General features: G+C 44.6%; 1 long non-coding RNA gene across 1 annotated transcript in view; it reads right to left on the bottom strand.

Moving 5' to 3' along the window:
- Positions 1 to 16,268, bottom strand: part of LOC146057791 (uncharacterized) — a 45,173-nt gene that overhangs the window by 3,244 nt on the left and 25,661 nt on the right. The gene's annotated exons all lie outside the window — the stretch shown is intronic.

The raw sequence follows: 16,268 nt of genomic DNA on the forward strand, positions 1-16,268 counted from the left end.
AAGTTGCGATCTTTGCAAATTACTGATTTAACCAGAATCGGGCCCTTAATTTAACTACTAGCATATCAGCAACATATACATGTATTATGATAAGATAAAGCTGGCTTTTCACAGGGTGAAATTTAATATGATGAAAGATCCATAAAGTGAGAGATTTGGTAAAAAATTTCCCATTTTTTTTAAAGCGGCAATCATTTACACGGCAAAATCAAACTGGTTTTGCAGTGTAAATGATTGCCACTTTAAAAAACTGGAGATTTCTTACCAAATATCACTTTCTGAATCTCTCATCCTATTAAATTTCCCCCATCATGTTATATAGAACATTTTATGCCAGGCAGTTGTCACAGTGTTAAATGTGAGTGCCAGTTTTATATTTTGCCCCAATACAACTGTACTGATAAAGTTATTTTGGTAAGATAACACATTAATTTAGGAACTCCATTTCCTGTAGAGACCTATTACACACTTGGATCTATATGCAATGGAGTTTAAATTAAAAGATGTGGAGATGCAAAATGATATCTAGTTTAAAGAACAGATGATTGGATTGGTGATTGGAACATGAGCAGCCAATAAAAAGCAAACGTAAACTTTTTACACACTATGGATGTACAAAATAGAATTATACTGAATTAAACAGAAAATGTAATTATTTTGCATTGAGTGGGGTGAAGTAGCACTGTATCAGTGTTAATCAGCACATGGCACTGCAGTACCAATAGCGATCAGAATGTTTCTTCCATATAGAATATAAACAGCTGCCAGTGTTATGATCAGCAGTGGACAATGCCATGTTTGGAGCCATGGCTTATAAACAACTACTGTACCATACTCTTAGACCCAGGCTATGTTGCTCTTCCAGCCCAGAGCATGTTGCTGGGAGCCCTTATTCTGATCGGTGCGGCCGGTTTCGAATATGCGGCCAGCACCGTGCGTCCTAAACCCCGCCTTCCATACGGATCGCCAACTCCGTCCGTACGCGGTAAGAAGCTGTCCGAATGGACCGCACGTGTATTTCTCATGAATACACCTCCTCCATCTCAGGGAACCTCCCCCATCATTCGATGGTCGCAGACCATCGAATACAGGACCGAGTGGCCAGGCAGCTCCCGCAACCTCAGACCACACGGGCATTTTCCCGTGCAAAAGCAGGGATCTGGGCGGGCAGCTGACATCCGGCATTGTCATAAGTCCGCCCCTACACGTGCGTCACGGCCGCATTACCATACGTACGCCCAGCGTTTGCATGGGAACGCCCATGAAACGCGGGGTGTAAACATATGGTAATGAGCCCAAACAGCCCTTCACACCCCTCTCCACCCCCTGTTCGTAGTGTACACATTTCATGCGGAATGTGGCCGTGCGTCCCGCTCGCACATGCGCAGAGACGCCTCTGCACATGCGCAGACACAAAACATCGGCGGCACGAACGCACGCGGATATTACCGCACCAACCAGAATAAGGGCCATAGAGACAGAGCTACAATAGGAGACACTTTGGAGACTCTTGGATGAGTCAGGTTATCAGGTGGCTGGCTTTATACGGTCACTAGGTCTACAAGCATTAGGTCGACACCACAAGGTCGACATGACTGAAGGTTGACATGGGGTTAGGTCGACAGGGTCATTAGGTCGACTGGGTAATTAGGTCGACATGGGGAAGGTCGACAGTCAAAAGGTCAACATAGGGTTTTTCTTATTTTTTTTTAGCCGACATGTGCCGACAGGTGGTGTTTCATGCCCTACTATCCACTAGGGCGTGGTGGGAGAATAAAATAGTGTGCCGAGCACAGCGAGCCACCGTGCCCGATGTGAGGGGTCGTGGTTCTACGTTTGAGTGTCCATGTCGACTGTGTCGAAATTCGGGACAGAAAAGTGAAAAACCCCATGTTGACCTTTTGACTGTCAACCTTCCCCATGTCACCTGAATCACTCTGTCGACCTAACCCCATGTTGACCTTCAGTCATGCCAACCTTGATGCATATCGACCTTGCGGTGTCGACCTAATGCTTGTTGATATAGTTGCTGTCCATCCAATGATCCATGCCCATCCAATTAGTTCCTAAGTTTTATTAGACTTTTTCTAAAGCCATATTCAGTTAGATCCTCTGAGAATGTTAAGGCAGGTTTATAATCTTGCTATTCTTTGACCTGGCCAGGGCATCTCTCTTATGGGAGCTGAATGATCGACTGCATAAATGTACTACCTTACTACAAAATATTTGATGAGTCATCACCATCCACAAAGCTTCTCCATTTATGTCAAGGGTCTCCTACATTTTGTAAATGTGCTATCCTATTCTGTACTATGGCTTCTAATTAGAATTACAACAATGAGGTGCCAGTGGCTTTATGGGACAAGGACTAAAGGAAATCCTAAAAGATTAATTGGTCTACAGGGTTTTCTCCACATCTCTGAATAAGTGGATCTTCCTCTGTAACAAGGTAGACCCGCATTTCAACAGAATCACGAGAGGCATTCTGCATGCCAGTAGTGAAACCCTTGTGGTAATAATATCCTCTAACATGGTGCTACAATCTTCTGCTGCTACTGCCACAATGAGGATACCATGCATTGGTGTCACTGTAAGTTAATCCAATAACAATTAGTGAAAACTGAGATATGTTTGCTCTATACCAAGCACAACACTACGATATGTCAATCTTTAAAAATCTGACACCAAAAGATCTATCTAACCCATAAGATACAATGGGTTAGCTGTATGAAGCAGTGATAAGGAAGGAAAAGTGATAAAGTGCCTGGTACTTTATCACCGGCTAATCAACTCCTGACTGCTCAGTTGCAGGCTGGGTTTAAAAGGGACAGTTAAAAGGGACAGTAAAAGTACCAGTCACTTTATCACTTCTCCTCCCTTATCACTGCTTTATACATCTTGCCCAATATTTCTTCTCCCAAATCACCCTCCTAAACCAATTTACTTCTTCTGCTCCATCATACCAGCCCCACTCATCTCCCAAGAATTTCATTCCGGCATCAAAACCTGGCAGACACAATTTGTACACCGGGGTGTTTAGGGAAGGGGGGATCTGGGAAAAAGCCCACGCACAAGTTGCACCCTTCAATCTGGTATGGTATTGAAATGAGTGTATGTATTAGATTAGATTATGTTCCACAATATGACAATGTTATTTTAAGGTAATGAATGGCTCATGTGGAGGTGCACCCCTGAGAGTAAAAAATATCAATGGAAAAGGGGGAAGAAAAAGTACTCTCCTTTGTTTGGGGGCACACTTTAATAGAAAAGATTCTTTGTAGTAATTATTAAGTTAAAACGTAGCTTTTAATAATATATTAATAAAAGGTTGTTTAGAGACAAAAACACAAACAAACTACACAGAACATGTAAAATAGGTTATTATAACCAAATGACGGCTCAGAAGAGTCCCGTCACAGTAATGCTGACGTTTGGTATAATTAGAGTTGCCAGTAATACATTATGAATGATAAACAGACCAATGTGTTAGTAGAACAACAATGGGTAGGTCTATTAGTTACTGGCATTAATTAAATATTTAGCGAAATGGAGAAAACACATTTCCTGTATTTGGTCCACACCAATTATTGCATGCACAATTCAAGATTGAATTTTTTTTTTATAGCTTTATATGATTCTCACTAGGTGATTCATCGCGCCCTACGGGCGCTCTTCACACCGTCGTAAGGGGCTGCGCCCCCTTAATTTGTGAACATTTGCATATGAGAAAGATGGTTAGAATTGTATGAAAGATGCCTGTATTGCAACTTGAGTTATAGGTGAAATGTGTTAAATAGAGAGCATATGATGTGGAAGGGGGTGTGTATTGTTTTGTTTAATTAAAAAGCGGTTACAGAGTAAGATGTACATTGATAGTGTGGATGGTACAGTGACATTTGTGGGTGTGGGGGGGGGGCTGTGTGTGCGTGTTGTTTAGGTGTGTGTGTGCAATAGTATAGCAGTGTGTTTCTGAGTCAGCGGCTCAGTAGTGTGTGAGATACTGTGCAGCTTCTGCCAGTGGGTGAGGGTCCAGCGTGGCAGTACAGGAGTACAGGATGGTGGCCCTTAGTCAGTGTCTCCTCCTACTGGGTGGGAGTTCGGGTGCATGAGAGCAGGAGGCTGGGCTATGAGGCATGATAGGGGCATGTGGCCAAAACAGCGTCAGCGACTCCCCAGTGGTGGAAGTTACGGTTCAGGAGAGCAGGAAGCTGGGTAGTGATAGGGGTGTGTGAGTATACGGGGGACTAAAGAGGGGCTTAGGGGTGCTGCCGTGGGTGGATGCCGTGAATTGCGGGAGGGGGGGGTCGCGGGGGGGGGGGTGTGGGTACCGCGAATTGTGGGAGGGGAGGGCGCGGGGGGTTGCAGTGAATCGCGGGAGGGTGGGTCGCGGGGGCGGGGGGTTGCCGCAATGACAGGAGGGGGGGTCAGGGGTGGGAAATCGCGGTAGGGGGGTCGTGGGGGGCACCGTGAACCGCGGGAGGGGGGGCCCGGGGGGTTGGCGCGAATCGTGGGAGGGGGGGTCGCGGGGTGCCACAATCGCAGGAGGGGGGGTGTGTCACGGGGTGGGGCCGCGAATCGCGGGAGTCACCGGGGGTGCCGCAAATTGCGGGGGGTGTGCTGCAAATCGTGGGAGGGGGGTCGCGGGGGGTGCCGCGAATCGCCACAAGAAAAAATCAACACAGAAAGTTCAACACATGTAAATGTTGACATAAGTGTGGCACTTCATCGGTGTCCATGTCGACACATGAGAATGAATATGAAAACATTAAAAAAAAGAAAAATAAATCTTCAAAAACTCATGTCAACCTTTTTCATTGTCGACCATAGCCGTGCCAGTGTTTTGCATGTGCCATTTAATCCTGGGGTTGCCGTGAATCGCGCGCAGGGGTGGGGGGGAGGAGGTGAGGGGTGTCCGCGAATCACGGGAGGAGGGGTCGTGGGTGGATGCCGTGAATTGCGGGAGGGGGGGTCGCGGGGGGGTGTGGGTGCCGAGAGTTGTGGGAGGGGGGGCGCGGGGGGTTGCAGTGAATCGCGGGAGGGTGGGTCGCGGGGGAGGGGGGTTGGCGCAATGACAGGAGGGGGGTCAGGGGTGCGGAATCGCGGTAGGGGGGGTTGTGGGGGGCACCGTGAACCGCGGGAGGGGGGGCCCGGGGGGTTGGCGCGAATCGTGGGAGGGGGGGTCGCGGGGTGCCGCAAATCGCAGGAGGGGGGTGTTACGGGGTGGGGCCGCGAATCGCGGGAGTCACCGGGGGTGCCGCAAATTGCGGGGGGGTGCTGCAAATCGCGGGAGGGGGGTCGCGGGGGGTGCCGCGAATCGCCACAAGAAAAAATCAACACAGAAAGTTCAACACATGTAAATGTTGACATAAGTGTGGCACTTCATCGGTGTCCATGTCGACACATGAGAATGAATATGAAAACATAAAAAAAAAAGAAAAATAAATCTTCAAAAACTCATGTCAACCTTTTTCATTGTCGACCATAGCCGTGCCAGTGTTTTGCATGTGCCATTTAATCCTGAGGTTGCCGTGAATCGCGCGCGGGGGTGGGGGGGAGGAGGTGAGGGGTGTCCGCGAATCACGGGAGGAGGGGTCGTGGGTGGATGCCGTGAATTGCGGGAGGGGGGGTCGCGGGGGGGTGTGGGTGCCGCGAATTGTGGGAGGGGGGGGCACGGGGGGTTGCAGTGAATCGCGGGAGGGTGGGTCGCGGGGCGGGGGGTTGGCGCAATGACAGGAGGGGGGGTCAGGGGTGCAGAATCGCGGTAGGGGGGGTTGTGGGGGGCACCATGAACCGCGGGAGGGGGGGCCCGGGGGGTTGGCGCGAATCGTGGGAGGGGGGGTCGCGGGGTGCCGCGAATCGCAGGAGGGGGGGGTGTCACGGGGTGGGGCCGCGAATCGCGGGAGTCACCGGGGGTGCCGCGAATTGCGGGGGGTGTGCTGCAAATCGCGGGAGGGGGGTCGCGGGGGTGCCACGAATTGCCACAAGAAAAAATCAACACAGAAAGGTCAACACATGTAAATGTTGACATAAGTGTGGCACTTCATTGGTGTCCATGTCGACACATGAGAATGAATATGAAAACATTGAAAAAGTGATAAATAAATCTTGTCAACCTTTTTCATTGTCGACCATAGCCATGTCAGTGTTTTGCATGTGCCATTTAATCGTGGGGATGCCGTGAATGGGGGGGGAGGGAGGGAGGGAGGTGCATACCTCCCAAAATGACCCTCTCCAGGAGGGACATATTGCTCTGTTTCTGGACTTTCTTCTTAATTTATGGATTACCATCACCTGTGCTTAAACACCTTTCTTATCAATTACCCTGTTTAAAACAGGTGATGACAATCATAAATTAAGATGGAAGTCCACAACCCAGCGTTACAGCTCCAGACACACTTTGAGTGACAGATGTAGCCAAATATATGAGATTAGCACTATGTAATCTTAAATTTAATGCATACAGTAAAGCGGTGGTAGCCACAAACTCTGATGATTGTTTGCAAAGGTGGAATAAACACAAAATGGTGCTATCTTAGTCACTGATATATATCTCGACCAACCAATCCAGGTTATAGGTCGATGTGATATAGGACCCGTATTGTGAAGCCAGATATACGGCAGTAAAGGGTGATAAAATGACTGGGCATCTGCTGACCCTTACCCCTGGACAAGGTGCCCTGTTGGTATAATGCCAGAGCAGGGTCTAGCCGAGACCCAAAGGGTAGGGATGAGAGTGCCACTGAAAGTAGAAGTGTAATGAGAGTGTCCAGTTAGGGTGTATAAAGAGACGACTTATATCAGGTGGATTTAAGTAGGCTGCTGCTTCCCATCTGTCAAAGCATTGATGGGAAGTGAGCGGTACACACCACCAGATAACGTTAGGGGATAGTAAGGGATGACTCCTACTCCTCCATGCAGGAAGTATGGTGCCCTGTTGCGCAAAAGACAGTGCAGGGTCCTGCCAAATCCTACATGCAGTATGTAGGAAATCTCTGTAGAAATAGCAAGAAGACAAAGTAGCAGAGATATAGTCGTCAGATGACACTGGTCTTACAGACTTCGCAAACAATGTTGCGTTAGTGTAAGATGAAATGCTGGCATGTATTTATAGGGGTCTTGATGTCAGTGTGAAATGTCGCAGAGAACTGACATATGTCATCCCTTACTATCCCCTAACGTTATCTGGTGGTGTGTACCGCTCACTTCCCATCAATGCTTTGACAGATGGGAAGCAGCAGCCTACTTAAATCCACCTGATATAAGTCGTCTCTTTATACACCCTAACTGGACACTCTCATTACACTTCTACTTTCAGTGGCACTCTCATCCCTACCCTTTGGGTCTCGGCTAGACCCTGCTCTGGCATTATACCAACAGGGCACCTTGTCCAGGGGTAAGGGACAGTAGATGCCCAGTCATTTTATCACCCTTTACTGCCGTATATCTGGCTTCACAATACGGGTCCTTTATCACATCGACCTATAACCTGTATTGGTTGGTCGAGATATATATCAGTGACTAGGATAGCACCATTTTGTGTTTATTCCACCTTTGCAAACAATCATCAGAGTTTGTGGCTACCACCGCTTTACTGTATGCATTAAATTTAAGATTACATAGTGCTAATGAGAATCATATAAAGCTAAAAAAAAAATTTCAATCTTGAATTGTGCATGTGGACACACACCATACAAGAATTGGTGTGGACCAAATACAGGAAATGTGTTTTCTCCATTTCGCTAAATATTTAATTAATGCCAGTAACTAATAGACCTACACATTGTTGTTCTACTAACACATTGGTCTGTTTATCATTCATAATGTATTACTGGCAACTCTAATTATACCAAACGTCAGCATTACTGTGACGGGACTCTTCTGAGCCGTCATTTGGTTATAATAACCTATTTTACATGTTCTGTGTAGTTTGTTTGTGTTTTTGTCTCTAAACAACCTTTTATTAATATATTATTAAAAGCTACGTTTTAACTTAATAATTACTACAAAGAATCTTTTCTATTAAAGCGTGCCCCCAAACAAAGGAGAGTACTTTTTCTTCCCCCTTTTCCACAATTTGTACACCTTCAACAGTCAGAGATATTGGCCTCATTATCCTACTTCATCATTACCATGCCCGCCACCTCTTCTAGAGAAATTACCTATACAGTACATTATTTTATATAAGTTACATATCACCCTTCCGTGTCAATGCTATTGTAATTACATTGTGCCAGGTGCACTTTCTTTCCAGCTACATTGCTCCACTGCCTTTGGGACTGTCTGAAAGTTAGAAGGTTCTGGATCCAAGTGGAGACATATGTGATATTGTTCACCGGCTTTCCATTTTTACTTACTCCTGGATACTCCCATAGACGCTTTTCAGTTAAAATCTTCCAAGTGACCAATAAAAGTGTTAAACTTGACTGCTAATCATTAATTCTCCCTTAGTCCCACCTCATCTTTGCTATGTTTTGGGTCAAATATGTATGAAGCAACTTACACCTGCTTCTGTTTTTCAGGTTATCTGTAAAATACAATTACATTTTGTTATAGAGACAGAATTCATGCCTTATTCCTTTTCATCATTTTACCCCCATAGGATGCTGTTGACCTGGCACAAAATTGTAACAACAGGGGAAGGTGCTCAGCTTATAACACAAACTGCGCAAACTTGTCCCCTTCAATTTTGTTTGAACAAGACAGACTCTCCTTGATGTATCCTTGATTACTTGTCGGGATCCCGACAGTCATTAGCCCAACTGCCCGGACTCAGACAGCGGGGGGAATGCAATGAAGCGCCTTGCGGGCACGCTGCACATGCCACTCTGCGGGCACAGTGGCTCGCTATGCTCACCACCTATTCTATTCTCCCTCATGGGGGTTGTCGACCCCCACGAGGGAGAATAGCCAGTGCGACGGATCCCGAGTGTCAGGGTTTTAACAGTCGGGATTCCGACGTTGGTGTAATGACTGTCGGAATCCCAACTGTCTGTCAGCCATCCGGCACCCTATTACTTTTCCTATATGTACCCTATACTGGTGTGAATATTATCTGTGTGTCCTCATTTACAATACCTGCTGTTTTTGTCTGTCAAATTGATATTTGATATTGAATTATATTTTAGTTGAATATCCTATATACCCCATTTGTTATGATTTTGTCTTATCCCCTTTCCCCATTTCTTCCTTCTGTAGCCCTCCCCTTATGCAAAAATACATTTATTTTCAATAAAAACTACTGATGTTAAAAAAAAAAGAATCCCACAGCTAACCTCATTTTACCAATAGCATCCCACCCTCAGTCACATGAGTGTTTCTTAAAAAAAAATCTCTGCGGCATAAAAGCATTGATTTCAACTGCCCATCATTACCATTATCACACATCGCCTAATACAGTACAGTATGTCATGTTATGCGTCCCTGTCTTCTGTGATCTCTCCTTGTTGCATCTGTATCACAGCACCAGTAGTTGCAATGAAGTGCCATTCACCAATGACTGCTTATCACTCTATGGTGATCACAGAGTTGCCTAAGAATAGTCACACGCACTGTCTTCTGTAACACGTGTTCCCCAAACCTCTTAAACTCACTGTATGATCATTTTTGATTGGCTATTTTTCCATCTGTTTTGACGTCAATGTGTCTATTTTGGGTACTTGTGGAGTATCACGGCTCCCACGACCTGCATCGTATGCAGATCGTATGCTAAAAATCGCATCACATCGCATGTGGCATACGATGGCATACGATGCGATGCAATGTTTTACCGATTTTTGACCATTTTTGCTCAAAAATCGTATGCCATCGCATGGCATCGTATGCCATATGTAGTGGCATACGATGGCATACGATGCGATACGATGTTTTACCGATTTTTGAGCATTTTAGCTCAAAAATCGTATGCGATCGCATCGGATGCCATGCAATGCGATGCGATGCGATCGCACCCGATTTTGCATTGAAATGCATCAGAATGCATTGAAATGTGTATTAAACTTGTGAAATGCCCCCAAATGCCATTTTTCATAGTGCACCACCCCCACTATCAACGTCAACCCGAAGCGTGGCGAGCGCAGCGAGCCCGTGAGGGGCAGCGGTACGCGTCCTACGACCTTTTCATGCCCCACTATCCACGTCGGCGTGGAGTTGAGAACAGAATAGTGTGGCGAGCGCAGCGAGCCACCGAGCCCGAAGCGTGGCGAGCGGACGCGGATACCTTCACAGCTATACGCGTCCCCTCGCGGGCTTCACAGGTATCCGTGTCCCCTCGCGCGGCTCGCTGCGCTCACCACACTTCGGGCTCGGTGGCTCGCTGCGCTCGCCACACTATTCTATTCTCAACTCCACGCCGACGTGGATAGTGGGGGTATGAAAAGGTCGTAGGACGCGTACCGCCGCCCCTCGCGGGCTCGCTGCGCTCGCCACGCTTCGGGTTGACGTTGATAGTGGTGGTGGTGCACTATGAAAAATGGCATTTGGGGGCATTTCACTACTTTAATACACATTTCAATGCATTCTGATGCATTTCAGTGCAAAATCGGGTGCGATCGCATCGCATGCCATCGTATGGCATCCGATGCGATCGCATACGATTTTTGAGCTAAAATGCTAAAAAATCGGTAAAACATCGCATCGTATGCCATCGTATGCCACTACATATGGCATACGATGCCATGCGATGGCATACGATTTTTGAGCAAAAATGGTCAAAAATCGGTAAAACATTGCATCGTATGCCATCGTATGCCACTACATATGGCATACGATGCCATGCGATGTCATACGATTTTTGAGCAAAAATGGTCAAAAATCAGTAAAACATCGTATCGCATCGTATGCCATCGTATGCCATTACATATGGCATAAGATGCCATACGATGGGAGCCATGATACTCCACAAGTACCCTATTTTGTTTCTTCATAACAAGATAACCCTCATTGTACACCACTGCTAGTATGCCAGCATACATTAGGTTTTCTAGCACAAGATAAAATGGTGCAATTGCACTAAATAAACATAATATTTTCCTATACTGTGTGTACCATACCTTTGCTACTAAGATACTTAAGTATGTAACCTCAAAGCCCAATATATCATCTAACATTAAAAAGAGTCACGTTTACATGAACCTGTTAATAAAATATGATTCATTATGTCTCTAAATGTATTTTTTATCATTTTATGTGTAAAGAACATCTCAGTCTCATGCTTTCTCACTATGGAAACCTCTTGATTAGGAGGCAACAGCACAATATGCAAGTATATATATATATATATATATATATATATATGTGATTTAAATATAATTAATTAAATATAATTAATTTTCATATTTGTGTGATATTTTTTGTGACATCTTCGTAACTAAATTTTGCACTTTTTTTGTACTTTTTGTCATGTTTGTAGTATTTCACGTGTTTTATTTTATATTTTCGATGTATGTCACGATGTAATTTATAATGTATCTTATTTTGCACGCACTGTCACTTTACTGGCATTTGTTTATGCCCTTAGGTGAATCCTGGTCTGGGGAATCCATGCGGGTCAGTGATGCGGAAGTGGGGGAAGCTCCGGTTGCCGGCGTGCGTTCCAGAGGCGGACGCGCATAATGATGACGTCACCAGGAAGCACGCTGAGCCGCGGGAGTGCTCTAACTACACGCTACAGGCTCCGTGGTAACACCTGGATCAGGTAAGTTTAATGACACATTGGCGGGCGCGGGAATCCGTGCTGGGTATTTATATTGGTCAATTTAACTGTGTGAGTTGTACCCTGAGGACCAGCATAAAGCTCGAAACACTGGTGTCGGTCACCACAATAAAGCTTTGAACCTTTATGCAGTCTCCGAGTGACGCCTTATTGCCATTCTTCTATATATATATATATATATATATATATATATATATATATATATATATATATATATATATATATAATATAAAAAACTATAAAAAATATAAATCAAGTCAACAAGTGGGAGGGACCTTTATCACCAATGAAACTGACCCATTCAATCTGTACTACTTTTTCTAGTAATCTACTAACATCTTCAGCCCCTTCACAATCCTTAGACATCTTCTCAATGGCCCTTATTCAGATTTGATCGCAGTACAAATGCGCTCTCAAAATGGGAAAACCCATGTGCACTGATGGTGGGGCAGATGTAACATGTGCAGAGAGAGTTAAATTTGGATGGGGTGTGTTGGAACTGAAATCTAAATTGCAGAGTAAAAATAATGCAGCCAGTATACACCCTGCACAGAAACAAAATAACTCACACAAATCTAACTCTCTCTATACATGTCACATCTGCCCCACCTGCCGTGCACATGGTTTTGCCCATTTTGAGAACAAATTTGTACTGCAATCAGATCTGAATAAGGGCCTTTGTGTTTCTTAAGAAGGAACTCAAGAAGACTCATGGAAAAACAGATTAACACTTGTTAATATACTGTAGAATGGAACTATCCTAGAGATTCCTGCAGCAGGTTGCTCTATAAAACTACGGCCACACAAGTTGGGACCAGTTGTTGTGGGCATCCTAAACAATGATAATAGGGTTTGATCATTAGCTTCCACTGTCCAGTTCACTGGTGGTGGTACACAGATGCGAAGCACAAGTGAAATTTCCAGCACTGAAGAAAAAAAGACATCTTTAGTAAAGATCTGGAAGAATTATAGAGCTGACAATATTTTGTCTAATGCTGTACGGTGACTTGTTTGGAAATGCAATCAACTATCACCAAGATGATGGTGTTTCTTTGGAAGCTGGGAGGGTCAATGATGAAATGTGGTCCATGCCTCAATGTAATGGGCATGAACATAGAAGACTGAAGGACAGGGTTCTAGGCACCTTGGTTCTTGTCTAGGGGTGGTTTAAACTCATCATTGCTGCTGTTCTTTCTCCTCCTGAATCTCTAATAGACATGAGTGATGGTGATGGTTCATTTGTGTATATTGCTTGTCTCTTGAGAAAAAATTTTTTTGTTTCCTTATTACTGTTTGACTAGCAATAGCGAATAACTGAATATCTGAGAAAGTTCTATTTCTGAATCATCATATATGAGATTCTGAAAATATTTGAAGACCTCTTAGATGTCTGCTTTTCACTGTTGACCTATTTGATCATTTAAGGCATGAAACATACAGTTTGCAAAAGTAGATTTATACGTCTGAATTTGAAACATGAGAACATGAGAACCTTTAAAACAGCATCCGCCATATCAAAATTAGCATCCTGTTGACACAGTGGGGGAAATTTACCAAGAATACGAATACGTAAATTGGTATTGGTGTTCTTAATACGAATGCATACGAGTGGCATTGCCCTCGTATTGCATTTACGAATTTGTATTCCAGAGGAAAATTTACTATTTTTCGTATTTGACTGATTCATATTTTCCGATGGTGTATGGATTTGTATTTTTTCCGCTAGGAATTTGTATATAAATACAAATTTGTATTTTAACTACAAATTTGTATTTTAAATACAAATTTGTATTTTTAAATACAAATTCCTATTTTAAAACACGTGCCCCCCCCCACGGGCATAACCAGCCCCAGGCTCAAAGAGCCGTTCCTGGTTTTAAAAAACCAGGGGAAAAAACAAGCTGGGGTTCCCTGTATCTTTTAAAACCAGCACCAGGACCAAGGGCCGGTACTGGTCCCCAAAATACGGGTGACAAAATGAGAAGAGGTCCCCCGTATTTTAAGAACCAGCACCAGGCCCAACCAGCCAGCAGGGTAATGCCACAGCCAGGTGGGGAGACATTTTTAATACAAGTCTCCCCAAAGTATTAACCCTCTGACCGGTCAGCTTGGGCATGGGTCCTGGGGGAGTGGGGACCCCCCAATAAAGTAACCCTGGGCGGTGGGTACCGGGCTGATTGTGGTGTAAAAAATAGAATAAAACTATTGTATATTGCTGTGGACTTATGAGCCCAGGCAAGCCTCCCTTGCATGCAGGGACTCGGGGAATCACAAGTCCCAGCATGCGGGTCATTAAAGGGCCCACTGGAACTTGTAGTTCCACAACAATACAAATAGTAAAATAAAGACACTGACACACCAGAAAAATAAAACTTTATTCCATACAGAGCCCTTTCATACTGATACTTACCTATCTTGAGCCCGTAGGTAGGTGTCATCCGTCCATCCGTGCGTTCCTGAAGAAATCCATAGGGGTACATGTGGAAGGAAATTATACTTACACGGCTCCTACGGCGTAGATCATTCCTCTTGGTTCCAAAGTAGCATCCCCAAGTCTTGGCAAAACAAAAAAGAACAGTAAACCCAAGAAAGGAGCTGCACGATGACTTTGTTTACATCGTGCGGCTCCTCCTCCCGAATGCCGCTATTGGCCGCCTAGTGGCCTAGCAGAGTTACATGATGACGATCATCATCCTCTTCATCATCATTGAGGTTATCAATACAAGAGTAGGACAAATCAGTCATTGTTGGGTATGATTAGGGCTGAAGTTGATCTTCATTCATGTAGAACTTCCACAAGCACTACAGTACATCATAATTTTATACTTACTTATTTCTTTTGTGACTTCTAATCTAATTTTCAGGGCATAATTCACAATTCTATATCTTATTCAATTGGGGTGGAAGGTAAATGAACATACCCTTTAGTTATCAATAATCCTGCAATGTAGTAAACAGTGGCGGGCTGGGCCAGGGGGCAGGGTGCCACATGCCCCCTGGGCCAGCACAATTGTACTACTTCGGGGCCGGGGTGTGCTGTTCTATGGCCAGGCCGGGCAGCCTGCAGGATTACACCTACAGCGTCAGCAACATTACTTCCAGATCTTCTGCCCGCCGGCTACACGGACTCCTCCCACTATCAGTCATGCTTGCTCTTACCCCCGCTCCATTGGCAGCTCTAACTCTGCCTCTGTCTGGCTCCCAGCAGCTTGAGCACCTGGCAGCGGGACCTTCATCTTCCCTGCTTCCTGGCTGTAGCAGCTTTCTCTCTGCAGCAGCTCAGTCTTCCCTCCCGGTCATACTTTTATGTTTTTCATTTTAATATGTATGCAAATATTTAATAGAAAGGCCCAAGACTTTTTAAAATAGCACTGCATTTTAAAAAGATATGTGGTCTATCAAGTAATATGCCCTTGTGGGCTCAGCTATATTGGCAAGACTGAGCGCAGCTTTAAAGAGCGTATAGCCGTGCATCGGTCTGCCATTAAAAAGTCTATAAAACCGGGGAATAGTAAAACACCTCTGGCCCGCCATTTTATGCAAGCTACCCATAATATATCAAGCCTGAAGTTATACTAGCACCACTTTTTTGTTATCGTTCTTGGAGTATATCGTACAAATTTATTTTGATAAATAGGCTCTTTGAGAGGACAGATAATGAGACAAGGTGGTTATCTATGGGTTGAAGAATATAGAATTGTACCATTGTCAGTGTTGATGGTACACTCCCACCTGTCTCTTGTAGCTAGTATTGCATCAGCTCCACACAAGTAATGTGAACAATTAAACATTATTATTATTATTATTATTATTATTAAGTTTCTTATATAGAGCACACATTGGGGGTTATTCTGATTCACTCGGAAAGGCACAATCACTCTCTAATGGCCAAAACCATATGCACTGCACCTGGGGCTGATTTAACATGTGCAGAGAGAGTTAGATTTGGGTTGGGGGTGTACTTGATATCTATATTGCAGTGTAAAAATAAAGCAGCCAGCATTTACCCTGCACAGAAAAACAATAAACCACCCAAATCTAACTCTCTCTGCACATGTTACATCAGCCCCACCTGCAGTGCATATGGTTTTGTCCATTAGAGAGTGATTGTGCCTTTCTGAGTAAATCCAAATAACCCCTATACCCCCCTGCTGTACAGAGAATATTTGACCATTCACAGTCCCTGCTGCAGTGGACCTTACACACACACAGTCTAGGGTTAAGTTATTGATGGGAGCCAATTAACCTTCTAGTATATTTGTGGACTGTAGGAGGAAACCGGAGTGCCCGGAGGAAACCCACGCAAGCACAGGGAGAATATACAAACTCCACACAGTTAGGGCCATGGTGGGGATTAATCACATGACCTCAGTGTCACGATGCAGTAATGCTAATCAATGCACCATCCGTACTGCCCCAATAAGTTATTATCATGTGATTTAAGATCTCTGCGCTAACATATATGTAAACATTAACGCAACATTAATAAGTCTAAGTTTTGCATTATTTAGAAAATGTTATTATACTATGGGGCAAATCAAATGTAAAAGGGAATCAA

Source organism: Crinia signifera, chromosome 2, assembly GCF_055691185.1.
Source record: "Crinia signifera chromosome 2, ASM5569118v1, whole genome shotgun sequence".
Taxonomy (NCBI): Eukaryota; Metazoa; Chordata; class Amphibia; order Anura; family Myobatrachidae; genus Crinia; species Crinia signifera.